This window comes from Bombus flavifrons, unplaced genomic scaffold (assembly GCF_040668555.2).
Source record: "Bombus flavifrons isolate JBK064 unplaced genomic scaffold, iyBomFlav1_principal scaffold0036, whole genome shotgun sequence".
NCBI classification, from domain to species: Eukaryota; Metazoa; Arthropoda; class Insecta; order Hymenoptera; family Apidae; genus Bombus; species Bombus flavifrons.
Genome location: NW_027184781.1, coordinates 173,039 through 191,269, shown reverse-complemented (window position 1 = coordinate 191,269; position 18,231 = coordinate 173,039). Strand labels below are relative to the sequence as shown.

General features: G+C 36.6%; 1 pseudogene; it reads right to left on the bottom strand.

Annotated features, from left to right (window-relative positions):
- Nucleotides 1–711: 711 nt before the first annotated feature.
- On the bottom strand, nucleotides 712–6,109 carry LOC138189398 (angiopoietin-2-like; annotated as a pseudogene).
- Between the last annotated feature and the right edge of the window lie 12,122 nt (nucleotides 6,110–18,231).

Here is an 18,231-nt window from a genome sequence, read left to right as displayed (position 1 = left end):
CAAACCAGCCCCAAGAACAATCCCCGAGTCGACTTCTGTGGGATGAAGCCGCCAGTTGGTAGTTTGAGTCATCTGGGTGAGTCGTTTCCGTTTCACTTCGATTCCGGAGCCGAGTGCTCATTAATTAGTGTTATTATTGTTATTATTATTATTGTTATTGTTATTGTTATTGTTATTGTTATTGTTATTGTTATCGTTATTGTTATTGTTATTGTTATCGTTATCGTTATCGTTATCGTTATCGTTATCGTTATCGTTATCGTTATCGTTATCGTTATCGTTATCGTTATCGTTATCGTTATCGTTATCGTTATCGTTATCGTTATCGTTATCGTTATCGTTATCGTTATCGTTATCGTTATCGTTATCGTTATCGTTATCGTTATCGTTATCGTTATCGTTATCGTTATCGTTATCGTTATCGTTATCGTTATCGTTATCGTTATCGTTATCGTTATCGTTATCGTTATCGTTATCGTTATCGTTATCGTTATCGTTATCGTTATCGTTATCGTTATCGTTATCGTTATCGTTATCGTTATCGTTATCGTTATCGTTATCGTTATCGTTATCGTTATCGTTATCGTTATCGTTATCGTTATCGTTATCGTTATCGTTATCGTTATCGTTATCGTTATCGTTATCGTTATCGTTATCGTTATCGTTATCGTTATCGTTATCGTTATCGTTATCGTTATCGTTATCGTTATTGTTATAATCGTCTATATCATTGCTGTTGTTGGTCCTTTTGGTTTAATCATCATCGTGGCACGTTTCAAAGTATAATCCCAACCTCTCCAACGGAACCATACGATACCTTTTATTAAATAACAGATAGGAAGAATTGTCTTTTGTCATTAAACGGATAATACGAAACATGAATGGCTGGTTGTACGTGACGACATTATTTTGTAAGCAATCATACCTTGTCGAGCGGTTAAATCCTGAGGATCGTTCAAATAAAGACCGTTTAATCCTCGTCCGCACGATTTCCACCACCATCCGCCTTTTAGCATGGAAGCGCAGTTCAACGATGACCTATCGTTGTCCCTGTGTGAAATGAAATATCGTCTCGAACGAATAGTTGACTCTTATTACGATTAATCTATCCGATATTATCCGTTCTTCAATGCTTTTTGCTCTATGCTTTCACATAACCGAAATTGTCATTTCATGCATTCTAACAAATGAAGAAATAACGTGTTACCTGTTGTACGTGGAAAACGGATTATTGTACGAACCGTACCATGGATCGTTTAATGAGTCACCGGCATTTCCGTCGTAACCGTCAATCTCCAATTTATAATATTCTCCTTCTGAATAGATTTTGAAGTGAGAGTACTGTGCGTACCTAAACGAAAGTACATAGATATATAATTTTTGTATGCGCACGGATATACGGATGTTCCGAAACGTTCTATATCTTAAATGTACAGAGAAAATCGTCTTTGAAATCCTCTCCGATCTATTCTACACAGACATTAAAACGTCCGAACTTCGCATCCAAAATCAGTTGCAATTGTAATTTTGATATTTCTTACCTTTTGTTACCTTCGAAATCTTCGAGTTCCACCCGAAGCATGTAATCTTCGTTGTTAGTTAACATGTATATGTTTTCGTTGCCAAGCCAAAACTCTCGAGCAGGATCACCAAAACCGTTTTTATAATCAGCCCAATCACGATTGAAATTTTCTCTTGGCTCGCCGAAATCGTCTCTTCTTTAAATAACCTAGGAAAAAGTGGAAATTCTTTTTCGAATTATGATATAAAAGAAGTAGGAAGATTAAATATCTTTTACCAACGAACGCGGCTGTTTATTGTACGCACAGTTATTCTTTTTCTGTAACGACCTAAGAGTATAAGCTATCGATTCTACATTGATCCTACATTGATTCTACATTGCGAAATATACTTTTTTGGGAAAAAAAGCCCGTTCTATCACACTAGTTTTATCTCGATGCATGATGCACACGCGTATATACATATTATAGTATTTGGACGAATCTCTGTTTTACCGTCCAACCTCCTTCGGCGATATCCTGCTCGCAATAAACCTTGAGAAACCAATAGGTTGTTCCACGAATTTGAAGATAATAGACACCGCTATCTCTCATGCCAGCATTTAACAAATCAACACATGAATAGTCCTGTAACGTTAAACAATATGTACATGTATTATCGTGTTTGTAAGCATTGATAATATGGAATAACGCTTTCTTTTTCTTGCGTAGATTTTTCACTCTGTTACATATTACGTACATAGATTAGTAGTTTTCTCTCTTTCTACAATATTGTTATACATATTTAATGTTTCAATTATACAATCGTATTGTAAAAACTACTTTTCTCTTTCTTTCCTTTTATTTCTTCTAGAAATATGGTATAGATTTTCAAAATTCCCATAAAGGAAGGATTAATAAAAATTTCACCGACAGGGACTTTTTACGAGCCATATTCGAACGTTTCAAAGTTGATGGTTGTACGTGATGCACATGTGTACATTATAGTGACTTTGTGTGTTATTTACGGTTTGACGAGACGAGTAATTACGAGCAACTTTAAAATGACCGTTTAAACGAAACATTCAGAATGTTAATCGATGTATTACGTAATAAATTTTTCAAATCTGAACATTTCTTTGTGTTATAGCACATACGATATGTACGTGAACGAAGGTGGGCATATGCGTAGGCATGTCGTGTATTCTATAAGTGATTTAACTATACTGTGTATGCACGATAAAATGCATATGTTTAAGATTCCTTCTTTCTCTCTCCAACCCCTTCACCCTTCCCCCTCCCTACACAATCACTCCTTTTCCGTAGTAATTGGGCCTCCCCTTGTCTACACATTCTTCACATAGAAATACAGCAGCGTTGTTGTTACGTTTACTCTCTCATCTTCTTCCGTTTCATCGCGTTCGTTCGCTTATTCGCTTACAGGGTCTTACAAGGTAACTAAACTATAGAAAAGAGAGAGGAAGAAAGAAAAAAGTATGTTTGCATAAAAGTCATGCGGTATATCGATTATTCCACTTTGGTCGGTTAAAAACCAAAGAAGAAATGAGAAAAATATAAAATACTATATAAAAACTGTTTCTAATTCGTTTGAACGGTGCCGATTACCAGTGACGTTAATTGGTACGGGTTGAGAATGTTTTTGTTGTTTATTACCTTAACATCTTTGTAATTAAGGAATGCATCGGTGGTAAAGGTGGAATTTGCTGTACTTGGTTTGTTTTTGACACTTGGAAATATAACAATGGAAATATAACGATTTTTAGACGATGATCGCTGCGAACTCGGTGATAATGGGGGGCCTATTGAAGGATTGGCTGTCGAGTTGGAGAAATTAGTGGAACCAGCTATATTGCTTGAATTAATGAAATTATTGATCGATACGGCGTTCGACGAGGTCGAGGAAGACATGGACATCGACACAGACGAAACAATGGTAGTCGGATTGACCGGTAAAACGGTTGTTTCAACTGCAATGTCATCAGAGAGTTCAACGTATCTGTGAATCGAAAGAAATTCGTTCTACATGAAACATAATAATTAATTACATAGCAATGTAATAATGGTGTTTCGTTAGTTGAACGTAGTATATTGTCGCTACACTTTCTACATATTTATTTATTTATTTATTTACTAATATTCTTTTACATCGTTCTTTCACGCATCATATACCTATGTATAATAATATATTGGAATATTTACTAACAACAGATGCAATCAATTCGAAATACGATTCTTTCACATTACACGAAACGAAAGATTTCTTTTCATCGAACGGAACAAAGCAAACAGATAAAGATAGAAATACGTATGTACATTGTCTGTTATTATTAGAGAGAAAAGATTATTTCTCGAAAAATGGAATGGAACTGACAACGTCGTAAATGCCTTTGGTTTCTATATTATTTCGTAACATGGTGTATGATAATAAAAGCAAGCGAATAAAGTATCAAAGAAGGAAAACTAACCTATTGGAGTCGTATTCGACAAGGCGATCGATCGTGGGATCTAGCAGCAATTCCGCAGGTATTGGACGCTGAGCAAGGCTAGCTACATCGTCCTCCTGCTTTCGAAGTCTATTCTCCACTCCTTCTAAATTTTCGATAATCTTATTCGTTTTCGATCTTAAATCCGCATGAATTTCACTGATCGCTCTTTCTTGTCTTTGCGTTTGTGTAAGTAATTCATCGGATTTTGGCAAGAGATCGTCCACGGAACTTTTCGTGCCAACCTGTCGAAAAAAGTATAATACCTATCTATATGGAATGCCGTCAAGTGGACATGTAAAATTGTGCATGCGGTCATACAACGTGATTAACACGGCAGGTAAACAGTGAAATTAACAATTTAGCCACATCTTCTCAGCTTACCACGACGTTCCAGACTTCATCCATTTTCTCCGATACAGTCAACAATTGGATATATTTGTTCGACGAGTCGATCGATTTTACTCTGCCTTGGTGGTGGCGGCTCGGTAGTTGTCGTTGTTGTTGTTGTAACGTTGAACGCCGGTCGACCGTTCGTACTTCCTCTCACTAATATCGCATCGTGCACGTCACTCATCATGTTGTAAATAGTTCCCAAACGATCGGAAACCAAGTTTACGTGAAACTGTAACTTTCTGTCCATATTGTTTGTCGCTTGCCTTAAATTTTCTATCCCGATCGTAATGTGATTTATTACTTCATTACTCATCGCTTTAGTGATTTCGATTACGCTCATACATTGACTGGCTTTTTTTCGCTGGCTTCGGCATTTATGTCGTCATTTTGTAACAAGTTATTATCCAATTGATGTTTCAAATCGATCAATTTATTATCTATATCCGATACCTTTTGATCAAGTGACAATAATTTTTCACCAAGAGTGAAATCGGATGATGATGTATTTTCTCGCTTCTGATGGATTGCTTGTAATTTCGGACCTGTTTTGCCAAATAAATGCCAATTTATACGATAAACTTGAACAGCGAATGGCAACCGTAGAAAGAAAAGAAGAAGAAGCATCAGTAAAAAGATAAAAGTATGGAAAAGAGACAAAGAGAACGAAAAAAGGGGAGGGGGGAAATACAGGGAAAGCAGGCTTGTATACGTGTGTACATATGTAGGTATATACCTATACAATAGGTATATATAGGTAGGTACCTATAAACTACACGTAAATACAATTGTTAAGTAAACGATATAGATAAAAGAAAACCGGCTGTAAATGTAATACAATTCAAACGACAATTTGTAGTTGCGATCCATGTTTGTTCTAACCGAGTCGATCAGTCCAATATTTTTTTTTTTTTTTTTCTTTTCTTCTTCTATAGATACGTCTGTTAACGAATTTCTGTTTTTACGTATTAGCATTTTATGTACATACATACATACGTACCGCTTCTGATTTCACTGTCGTTTTTATCATCGCTCCTTTTTGTCGAGTATGCAGATTCAGTTGAAGAAAATTCAATTTGATGAGAATTGAAAAGTTTTAGATCTAATGTTCGTAGCTTTGTAATAACTGCATCGGTTTTATCGATATTATCATTCACGCGTGAATCCAAAGCTTCCACTGTTCTCATCAAGTGTTCCACCGCTTTGTCCAAATTTTCAATGTGCTTTAATTTTGATTCCAAAGTCGAAACTATAACCTCGAAAACGTTAAAGAGGTATTGCTCTCTGAAAAAAAAGTACCGAAAAGTATTACGATCAAAGAATGAAATTCGTTTTAATTTCAATTAAGAAATTTTCATTTCACTGGAGTAATGCAAAAGTAAGAATGTTCATCCATTGATTCGTTACATCTTAACTATCTCAACAATTAATAGAAATTTCAAAATATGAACAAATTATCAAATTTGATTAATATTAGTTATTATAAAAAGCTACAAAATTAATTCATCTTCTTTAAATAAATTAAACGATATTGATAATCGATACATCATTGCTATAAATGAGGAAAATGTTGCTCTATCTTATATAAAATAGTATCGGATCTAAGATAAAGCTGAATCTGAAACAACTTGCACAGATGTATCCTTTCTCTCGTTACGATGTAAACTGTAATTTTACGCAATCCATAGGTAGGTCAACAGTCGTACTCTCCATGGTTATTACGGTCCTTTCGAATCTTACAAATCTGTAAACTTTATAGTGTAATGCCTAAATTTGTAGAATTTGTATGTAATTGTATGTAATGTAAAATATAACGGCATTGTTGTCATTACTTTTACCACATGTACACGACTACTGAACGATAATCAACATACTTAAATAATTAACATACATATACATTATTAAGAATTACAACATATTTTCGTAAATTTTATCATTTATTCTCTTTTCGTAACGCACACGCGATATTCGTATTCGTATTCGTATTCGTGTGTGTATTCTCTGGTTTACTCTGGCTTTATTCGTCGAATAAAAATGTAATTTATAATAATAATTATATATAAATATAGTATGTAACATGCAATGATTATAGAATGTAGAATTATAGTAAAATATATACAGAAAGAAAATGACTCGCAAATATTTGCTCACTCGCTTTTACTAAATATACAGATACGATAAATATACCTTGTAAGGAGAGTAGGAAAATATCCTAATTATTAATTATTCGAACGAGGAGATCTACGTTTACCAGTTTCAATGATTTTCAAATATATTATTGTCAGGATCATGATTTTGAACAACTTTTTCCTACGTATGTTTGGGGCCCTGCTCGGCTGTAGCTTTCGAGATATGTACATATTCGTAAAAATACCTTTGCTACCTTTTATCTTGGTATCGGTTAGGTTGCTGGCAGCTTTGTGTACCGGGCAAGATGATATTACCTATACGTATGTATGCGAGTTTATGGCTCTCGCATAGATAAAGCTAAACTTGTACTGTTTCGCGTTGCAGGATCGCTGGATAGATGATTCCTCCACAGTGAAAGTGAACAACGAAAAACGGAGAGTATTTACACCAGTTCACTGGTGGATGAATACTCCGGATGAACGCTAACATATTCTTGGCGACTGAAATAGTGAATTGTTTAAATAATATATTAGAATCTGTTACTTTTTCGCTAATATTCTAAATCTTCTAAATATTTTCATGTAAATTGCAGTTTACGTTGACGTTGTACACCTGTGCTTAAAATACGGATAAATCGAAATTTTGTTCCTTTTTTTCTTCAAATTGATGAACATCTACAATTATTATTAAAATTACACATTGCACATAAGAGCAATCGGCCGAGACCCTGTAGCCTTGTAATTGAAACGCCCGCTCGTTGCAAGTTTGATAGTCCTACGTGCTATAATGAGATTATTCCTACGTAAAAATGAATTAAAAAAATTAATGACAAGTGATTAATAAGAATTATTAGTAAGGAATACTTTTTAAATCCTATTTAATTGATTTGATATGATGAGACGAAACCTTTCATGATCATAAGAATATATAATAGAATGAATAATAGAATATATAATAGAATATATAATAGAAAAGTTTGTGAAGTTAACTTATGTTTACTTTACCCTTTCCGATAATAAAAATACTTTATGATACTTATCAGCTTCTTTCGGACAAAGTTATTTTATTTTTACAATATAAAAAGTTGAGTTATCTCTTTTAATTCTTTAGAATTACGATATTACAATCATTAATGCCAGATTCATCGAGGAGCGATAAAACAAAGTATCCTCAAAGGTCACATCCATCAAACCCAGTTGTTAGATAAACTTTATGTAAAATTTTTAATCGAGAGATCTTTACAAACACGACGATACTGCTGCTGCAGTGCGACATGCTCGACGTATCGTCGACTGATTGTTTGAAAAATGGTTCACAATTCGATCAACTGTATAGGCAGCTGAGGTTAGTATTGCTTAAATGCGATCGATGATCGACTATGTCTACTGTCGTAGTTACGATTGGCTGAATGAGAAACAAATATTTATACAAGTATGTATTTGGTGCTGACGAGATTTACTTCTGACTGATTTCTTCACATATACTTGAACGATTCTAACTGAAGAATGAAATTTAAAACGTAATTTTATTCTATTAATTTCTACTTCGTTCCAGCTATTGCCGATTCATCTACAAGTATAGTATGTACGTATGATTATACAAATTATAATAATAAACAGGTCTCGTGTTCCTAAGCCAAAAAAAATCGTTCTCTTTACTTTCCTTCTAATTATCAAATTGTCAGATTAATATCTTATACTTTATCTATATGTAAATGAAGTTGTCTATTATAAAATTCTATCATCTCAAACGTATCGCGTAATTTTAATCGCTGATATTTCTGTTGTTTCAATTATTATGCCGACATCGTTATATAATGTTACCTTAAATAATAATAAGACCTTGTTCTTTCACGAATGCTCCTCGGAATAAGTCTCAATAAGAATAATTGATACCATAAGCGTAATTATTATAGATATCGGTCCTTCGATTCATAGAAAACAGAAAATGTCGTTATTCTTTCAAATACAATTGTATCATATAAGGTCCATGACGTTGCAAAAAAAAAGAGAGAAAGAAAGGTTACAATATAAACATACATGATAGAACACATGTTTTAATTTAATTTATTAAGCTATAACTGTATAATTGTTTTACTTGATCCACATTTTTAACCAGCTTATAACGAAAATGGGCATGAATATTATCGAAATTACTCTAGTGTAAAAGTACTCCGCAGCGAAACCAACGAACAAAAACTAACAACGACTATTGAAAGGTGGAAGCGGAATTACAACGAGCGCTTACAACGGACGACATTCCACAACTGATAACTTCCGTAAGATTGAAGAAGAAGAAGGAACAGAAGAAAAAGAAAGAGAGAACGGCAGAAATAAAGAACGGAACGAAGAAAAATACGCGATTTTAAAAATTCACGTACCCACGGCACTCCCGACGAAGATCACTTAATGTTCGGTTAGTTGTTCGCATGCAAGTTCTTCTTCTTCTTCTTTTTAAGCCGAACATCCATTCATTCTCAACGCTTATATATGTCGGAGAGAAAAGAACACCGGAGCCTCTGGAATGCTGGATAATCCCGCAACATTGTAACCTAGAGCCTACTATAGCTGTAATTAAACAATTGTAGTTATTCAACCTAATTGTAATTGTCCGAGATTTGTGATAGTGAGCTTGGGCTCGAGGCGACAGTCGGTCGCCAACGTGCCCGCGGTCAAGGGATGAACGTTTTGCCTAACAAAGGTATGAAGTAATTCTATAGCTCTCCTTAAAAGAAATATCTCTGGCGACACATGACAGTAAACATTCCAACGGTCTCTGTCCCGTGGCCACACGCAGTTCCTATTCTTCGAGAAAGATGATTGCCAGATGTCGATGTCTCTCCACAGTACGTGATCAGCTAGCCCGAGGGCCGTTATAAACACTAATATCTAGTTACCTAAAGTCCTTCGAACAGATAAACAGTCTTTGTCCCAACTACGGGAAGATAGGGGAGATCTATTTCTTTCAACGAACGGCGTCTCCCACTAGCAACTTTCCCTCGAGGGCGGCTAGCATCTTTTCTAACCACCGATATGGAAATTGACCAATTAGCAGCAACGCCAATTTCCCTTACTCCCTGAACGAAGACTATCCTCGACGAATCCGATGATCTCGTGCCCTTAGACACACCCCGATATAGTTTTCCTCTGTGGCATCATCGGGACGGAAAAGGCATTCTTTCACGCGATCTCATCGACTAAAGGAGTAACGTCTTCACGAATTATTATTGTTCAGACTTAGACCTCGCGAGCACGTTCGTTCATCATCCCGTTGACCGCGGATTCGTTATCGAACCCGAGACCATTGTTACTAGTATCGCGGGTGCCTAATCACCACAGTCGATTGTTAAACTTGTATCATCCGTGCCTGTGCTAATAAACTGTGTCTTTATTATATCGCAACGATGGCTAATTTCAATGAAGACTCACCAAACACCCACAATCCTAACCCCAACGCCACTCCGACATATATATGTACAAAGCAATAAGTAAATTCACCAACGATAATGTTTCTAAGTGAAGATATATACGCGAGAATGTAAATGTTCTTTTCGACTGGAACAAAACCAATTTGATCGAAGCACAAATCACGAAACACTCGGCAAAGAAAACACGACTATTACAAGTTGCAACAAACAGGAAAAGATCTTTCTTTCGCCATTACCAATTTTAAATTGTTTCATAACAATTCGTTATCATAACGAATGTTCAAGGTGATCACAGCGGAGTTTATCCCCATCCTCTTCGATATAACACTTTGATCACCGTATACGCACCAAGGATAAGATGAGATGATGAACTTAAGCGAATCCTATATTTTTCTCATTTTTCTCTTTGTAGCAAAATCATTACTTGTTCTGTTGGTTTCGCTCTACTTTTAATATTCGTTCGCCTTGATCGAAATATATACGACCGTTGTCATTACGAACATTGACATTCCCTTGATGAAGACACACACACACACACACGGTAAATGAGTAATTAGTATAGTCTCTTAGAAACGACTTAAAAAAGAAAGACAAAAGACCGTATCAATTTGTTGTATTTATATGTGCGCAACTGTTCCACAGACAAAATCAGAACCATTATTTAATTCTTTTGAATCTCGATGATTACGCGCACTTCGCACTGAATGTTGTGTATGACACCTGTTCCGTTTTCTTCCAAGTTCGATGATCTATCCGTTCTTCTCTTCTTCCTAGATATATAAGTTCGATATAAATTGAAACATAGATAAACCCTATGTCATATACGATTGTGCATCACCCTTCCTTATTCTAATGTTTTTCACTTTATTGTTCGTACGTCTCCTGAAATAACGAGCAAAATATACAACAGTAATACGCAATTATGCGCACCGTATTTTAAATTCGATACAAACAATCAGACTGCCGACACCATAAAGCACCAACAAGTTCCCGATCGCCGCTAAATAGTAAGAGTTACTTTCACGTACATACGTGTCCGCTTTGAAAGAGTGCTTGTACCTCTCCCCACTGATCTACCGACCATTCTGTGGTCTTTTTCCGTCCTTTCCCTCTGTAAGGCTATGATCCGATCTGAAACGGTTCGATCCGTTTGAATTCGTACTGTTCCGTTTCGTTGCAACTTCTTCTTCCCCTTCCTTTGCGTTGCCCTTCTCTTTCTCACCCTACCTACCACTCTACCCCTTCTTGACTGATGTCGTTGCCAGCGTCACCAGGAGAAGTTCCTATCGCAGGAACAAGATGACGTCACTTATAAGACGAAGACATACATGTATGTGACCATACGCGAATACGACTGTCAGTCCCCATCATTGTCTTGCCCCTTCGCTTATTTGAGTGCATCTATAGTACGAGATATTCCGTCATTCTATGCTACTACTACATACACCATAAATACTGTTTTAATTCTTACTGCTGCCGTTCTTCATGCTTCCAAACTTTCAACAGTTCCAACAGCCATTTTACTTCTACTTTTGACTTTCTGACAATATCGATTACAGTTGATTGAAAAATAAGCAGGAATAAACCGAACATTACCTGCGTATGATATATTAATTTGTAAATACATATCTATATCGCATCGATATCTATCTAATATTTAATATATTTGCATCTAACGTATTGATAACTTTCATTTTCTTCGTAATGATTATAAATCATCTTTTTATAAATCATTATTTATCTTTTAATTAAAATGTGTCAGAGCGCAGTTGGAACGAGGATTAAAATTACATAACTTAAACGTAAAATGAAGATTAAGGAAATAACTATTATTAAGGTGAGCTAATTCAAAGGTGAAAATTGCTTTTAAATAAGATAAATGTCGTCAGTTATTTATAGCTGAGCTTCTATCTCGTATCTATACTCTTCGTGTGAAATTACAGACAAATCAAAACATTATTTTGCGAATCTAAGAGAACTTGTGTGAAATATTTCGAGAATGTCATGATCTTACATTCTAAGAGAACGTGTCAGACTTTTCACCTTGATGGAGACGTCGATACAATTGTTGATCAAGAAACGAGAACAGGCATACTCGGTATTACTGTGAAATGTGCATTCCATGATTATCAGGGCGCATCGATGTGAAATATGCATTAAAATTCCAACGACAACGACGAGAATGAAGAAATGGAAAAGATTAAATAACGAATCTAATCAAAATCGAAAAAAAGAATGCAATACAGTAATTCGGTAAATGCGATAAAGGAAAAAGTAACAAGATACGATCGGAAAGAAGATGTACAAGAAAATTAGTAAACCGACAGACTGGCAATGAGGTAGATCGTAGTATAAAAATGAAGAGAGGAAGAAAGCAGAGGGGAAAGGAAAGAGTACATTATAAATTCAAGTATACATAGGTATCGTCATATATGTATGTATGTAGATCGGTAAAATTGTTTCACTTATCGACACAAATTAACCGGAATGCTTTGTCACGGACTGAATACAGGATAGAGCTGATACCTGTCGCTGTTTTTACGTGTCCCATGTTTGGGGGACCATGTGACCTGTGAGGCGTGATATATTCCCTATGTTAGGGCAATGTATCAATCAGATCGATCAATGTAGAAGCGCTTAAGCACGCTTGTCCAATGTAATAGGAAATACTCTAATTTTTTTGAAGTTGGTATTCAGTTGGAATTTGTGAGACACGAAGTCCCATATAATTATGTTACGTCTACTCTGTACTTAATCGATGCTATTACAATCTAATACATATCGCACGGTGCATCAAATATGAAACCTACGTACAAATAATATATGTAACAAAACATTCACAGTTCATATTTCATTTAATAATTCTAATGAGCATTCATAATCGTACATACATACAATAAGAAAAACAGAGTAAACATCTATAGAAATAGAAACAAGATTGGGATTTCATTTATTATGTCACTATAACTGTAACTGTAATCTGTACGTTCAGTATAGTATGTCAAATATACAAAATAATGACAATTTATCTCCCAACTAAATGGAACATCACGATATATAATACCTCGAATACGATCTACTAATGTCACCTTCTTCTCAATAATAAGGTCTTCGAGGATTGTTCTAAAAATAAAAGGAAGAAAAATAAACATTTGATTAGTGGTTAAGTATATGAAACATAACTTTGGTATTGCGAAATTTTTTAGATGTTTGACAAAATTACCAAAGGATTAGGCCTAAATCTGTAGGCAAGCATCATTCTCTTTCTGTAGGCATCGAATTCATCGTCGTCCCTGGATACACCATCCGGTCTTTCGGAACCTAAACCAGCACTGTCGAATCTATTGGTTGCTCTATAGAAAAATGAGAAATGTCGGTATAACATCGAAGATATTGGTATTAATAAATGAAGTAGGAAATGGTCACAGATAGATCAAATAAAATGCTAAGGAAATTCAATAATACGGTAAACTTCTATCATAAAAATAATTCACATGTATTATATGTTTATATGTGAAATTAACGCGAATATAATAAGTACAATCAGTCAGGAACTACTTACTTATTAATAGGTTCGATGCGACCATTGCCTTCGCTACCTAATCCTTGTCCTTCGCTCCAACCAAGTTTTTGTAGCATGTGAAATCCTAAAGAATTGCAAACTTCGTTAATTTGGTTGTCAAACATAACTTACTGACAAAAAGATACATATATATTTTAATATATGTAAATACATGGACGCGCAAAGAAAGGCAGGCTGCGTACCGATGTTATCTTCTTTTAGTTTGTACTCCTTGTAATCGCTAAGGTCAGGTTCCTTCCCTTGATTAACTGCGTTATATTGTTCCATAAATTTTTTAAGTTCATCCGGTGGCAAGATATCACCAATATGATGCTTTCCTTCTGCTTGGGCCGTCAATTCTTCAGCCCACATTTGAGTAGCCTCCATTTCGGCAGATTTGAGTTTGTGTTCCCAAGTACCACCTTCCGTCTCTTCGTCACTGTCGTATTCGTATTTGTGCTTACCCTTTGCTTCTAAACGTCTTACTTCTTCTCTTTTTCTTAATAAGTTTTGGTAGAGAAGATTTATCTGAATGAAGGTTAGAATAAACGGTGAGTGAGTTGGCAGAAATTACACATAGTTGAATTAACAAAGTACTAAGCTCGATCTTAATCTTAAATCTTAAATGAACGCTTGAAATAAAACAATTTTAAAATAAACAATCTTGTCACCTTGTAATGATCTTCGGCTTTTTTCCTTTGCTCTTCAGTGAGATCTAACGTCCCCAAAGTTTGTCGTGCATATTGTATCAAGGCTGGATCGTTCCTTGATATTTTAGTTAACATAGGGTTCTTTGTTTCCGTACGTTGCACTTTTGGTGATGGAATTATAACAGCCGGTTGTCCAATTTGTCCAGGAATCGCGATACCTGGCTGTGAAAAGCCACTACTACTTTGCTGTTTATTATGGCTGGTTAACGTGTTCATTTCTGCTACAGGCACCTTATTATCTGGATCACCCCATCGGCTACGTCTTTTTCGTTTACGTTCTTCCTTGTTGTCTTCCTTTGATCGATCTGTAGAATTGTTATCGCTCTCTCTCTCGTTTCTTTTCTGTTTAATGTACAAATAATTATAATCAATAACGGTAGATGATGACACGATGCAAAAATAAATATACATTATATATACCTTGTGGTGAAACATGCTTGTTAGAGGTAGGACCTTGATCGCTATCGTCATTATCGCTGAGAGCTTCTTCCGGACAATAGAGTTCCGCGCCGGTGTTTTTATTTTCCTTAACGGATTTTTCGGTGCGAAATTTTGCCAATCCCCTGTACTGCATATAGGCTGCACTTTGCTTTTGGTGCAGAAACCTTGATTAAAACAAAACTTAAAACTTCTGACGAGTAACATAGTCTCCTAAATTAAATTCCTTTAGATTAAAAGAGACACAATAAAGAGGGAAAAAAATAAAAGAAAAAAAAAGAATAAGAAGAAAGAATAGAAGATAACAGGTGTTTTATAAGAAAACAGCTCGTATATTCGTATGTTCGTCCAATATGTCACGCCTTTGATTCGTCAATTACATTGAAGAATTTAGGTATTGTCTTTGTTTTATAAAAGGAATATTTTATAAACTAATTAGGGGAACATACTCTAACGTATGTTGTTTTACAGAGGATAAAATAGTAATTATAAATAATTGTAAATAAGAAATGAAGATAGACATTCACGTTTTGGACGCACGATATATGTATGATTAGAAAACTTATTGGTCAAATTTTAATTACAATTTCACGTATCGTTATTATCAAATATTATCGGTAAGATTTCGCTATTTGATTAAAAAGGAAGTAGAGAACGGAGAAGTGATACAGACAAAGCAAGCATTGTAATACATTACACCTAGATGCTGTATCTAGTGCTTGAAATAGAGCAATGTTGTACAAAAAAGACGAACGAACGATACGTAAGGTGAAATAAAGAAAATGTGATATGTGCAAACGCTACACGTATAAAGACACTATAGATGGGGGACCAGAGAGGACAGTAGTTACCATAATTTAGGATCTTGGGCATTCTTCTCTCGTGCTTCTTATTCGATTTCATCCCCACAGTCAGTGACGATGCGTGCCAGCTGCTCAGCCTCTAGGGGACACACTTAGAAGCCTTTGTCAGACATGCGTAACAACGCTAAAAGCTCTGGATTTTGTTTTTGTTTCTGTAGTGTAGAACACGTATTCGTCTACACGAATGATCAGCACGAATTTGCTTTTTGCAAGTTTCGTATTCGCCCACGCGTCTTGTATTCGGCGTATCGCGCGCGCGCATACGCATACGCACGCACACTTACATATTCTGGACTGCGCGAACAAGTAATCCATTTTACAAGAAATAACTTGTTCTTCGTAAATATAAACATGCGGCGATACGCCGAAACGAAGAAATAAATGAAAATAATCGACATATCGTACCTAGCTGTTCAGAGGCTTGTAGATCAGTCAATGGCCTCACTGGTGGTGGCACTTGTACATTAGGTGGTCCCATAGGTACCTGAGCGACTTGATTAGGAAGAGGGTAACTGGACGACATTAAAGAAAGCGGCGGTCTGGCGTTTGGAATTAAGGAAGGGGGTGGTACATTCGGAGGTGGAATATTAAAATTGGGCGCTGGAATTGAATTCATATTCGAGGCAACATTGTGAACTGGTGGTGGAGCGGACATCATCACAGATGGTATTACATTTGGCTGTGGGACGTTTGGGACATTTGGCACGTTTGATGCATTCGGTACACTGACCACGCTTGTCTGCGTAGCCGGAATCGATATTACGCTTGGTGGCATTTGTGTCATTCTCGATAATATATTAGGAGGAAGAATGTTTGGAGGTGGTAAGTTTATAGGTTGTAATGGTGTAGGAGGTGGTACACCGCATTGCTGTCCGGTTGAAGCTAAGTGTCGTCGCGTACTCGATTCTGATGACACCAATAATGTGGACGATAACGAAGATAATGACAAAGATGTTGATGGCGATGATGACGGTAACGACGACGACGACGACGACGACGACGACGTCGACGACGTCGACGACGACGACGGCGGCGGCAGCAACAATAACGGCGATGGCGACAGCGACGACGACGACGACGGCGGCGGCAACAATGACGGCGACGACGACGACGACGGAGTCTAAACAATATATATATATATATATATATGTCGGGGTGAGATTGGAATTTTGGGCGCGTGACAATTCTTCACGTGAGTTATCCATTGTTTAACACAACTAAGATTATATTTTCACTTATACACAAGTCTGTTACAAAGATTAACAAATAATAAGTCTAGAGAATAATAAACTTAACAAATAATGAAGTTAGCGAAAAATATATTGAACGAATAATAAACTAAACAAATAATAAAGTTAGTGGATAATAAGTTGAACGGTTAGTAAGTCTAACAGATAATAAAGCTAATGAGTAATACGTTTAACGGATAGTAAGTTCAATGAATAATATGGTTTACAAACAATAAGTTAATAATCGTTATAAACAATAATTTGAGTTCAAACGAATCCACGATCAACGGGATGACTCCTTACTAAGCGCAGACTGATCTTAAGCGCAGAAACACGACGTGTCACTCTCTAAAGCAGCCACAAGACGAATGCCAGTCTCGTGGAGATTTTTCTCCCCGTACGATTGCATTTTGTTTTCTATGCCCGTTTGGAAGCATCGAGAAGGTTCCAAACGCCGTTGCTAGGCACACTCGTTGGAAGCATCGAGAAAGTTCCAAACGCCGTTGCTAGGCAGTTTCTGCCTGGAGTTTTGATTACTAATACAATGTATGTCCCATTGCATCGGCACCTCCGAGGCAACGTCACACGTGGCTAGGCCCGCTCTCGAGGTCGCATGCCGCCACAACCACATTTCTCGGAGAACACATACAACCACTCCAGACCTCCGTTAGATAAAACATCCATCCCGTGACCGTGGCTACGTTCGGCGACCAATTGTCGCCTCGAACCCAATCTTGATATCACAAATCTCTAACAATTACAGCTATGATAAAATCCAGGCTAGACTACTAGAAGATGTTCCCAAAATTTCCAAGGAACGGCTTCGGCTTTCCTTTCATCTCCGACACGGCCATTCTGACTGTCACACGTCCTCGTGTGTAGCTAAAATACAGAGTTTTTTTTTTAACATTAGACTCGTTGTAACTAATATTATCTACCATTCAGTTAAATGTTCCAAATAAGTCAAGGGTCCAGTTTGACAGCAAGATTCCGTTCGAAGGTTTAACAAACAAAGAAATGAAAGAGAACTCAAATTGGTAGTGTCATAGTTTGTATTTCGAAGTACTAGTTGCATTCTGTGAGTCACCAGTCAGACCGCAACGACACGACAGATCATTTTCGATTCCGTACACGGGTGAATCTCAGATTGTTGGATCGTGTTACCACATTGGGCGTACTACGAAAGCGCAGAACATCTCACTGGACATATTACAAAAGCGCAGAACATCTCACTGGACGTATTACGAACGCGCAGAGCACCACACTGGGTGTATTACTAAAGCGCAGAGGGTCACAGTGGACGTATTACGAACGCGCAGAGAGTCACAGTGGACGTATTACGAACGCGCAGAGCATCTCACTGGACGTATTACGAACGCGCACAGCACCACACTGGGTGTATTACTAAGGCGCAGAGGGTCACAGTGGACGTATTACGAACGCGCAGAGCATCTCACTGGACGTATTACGAACGCG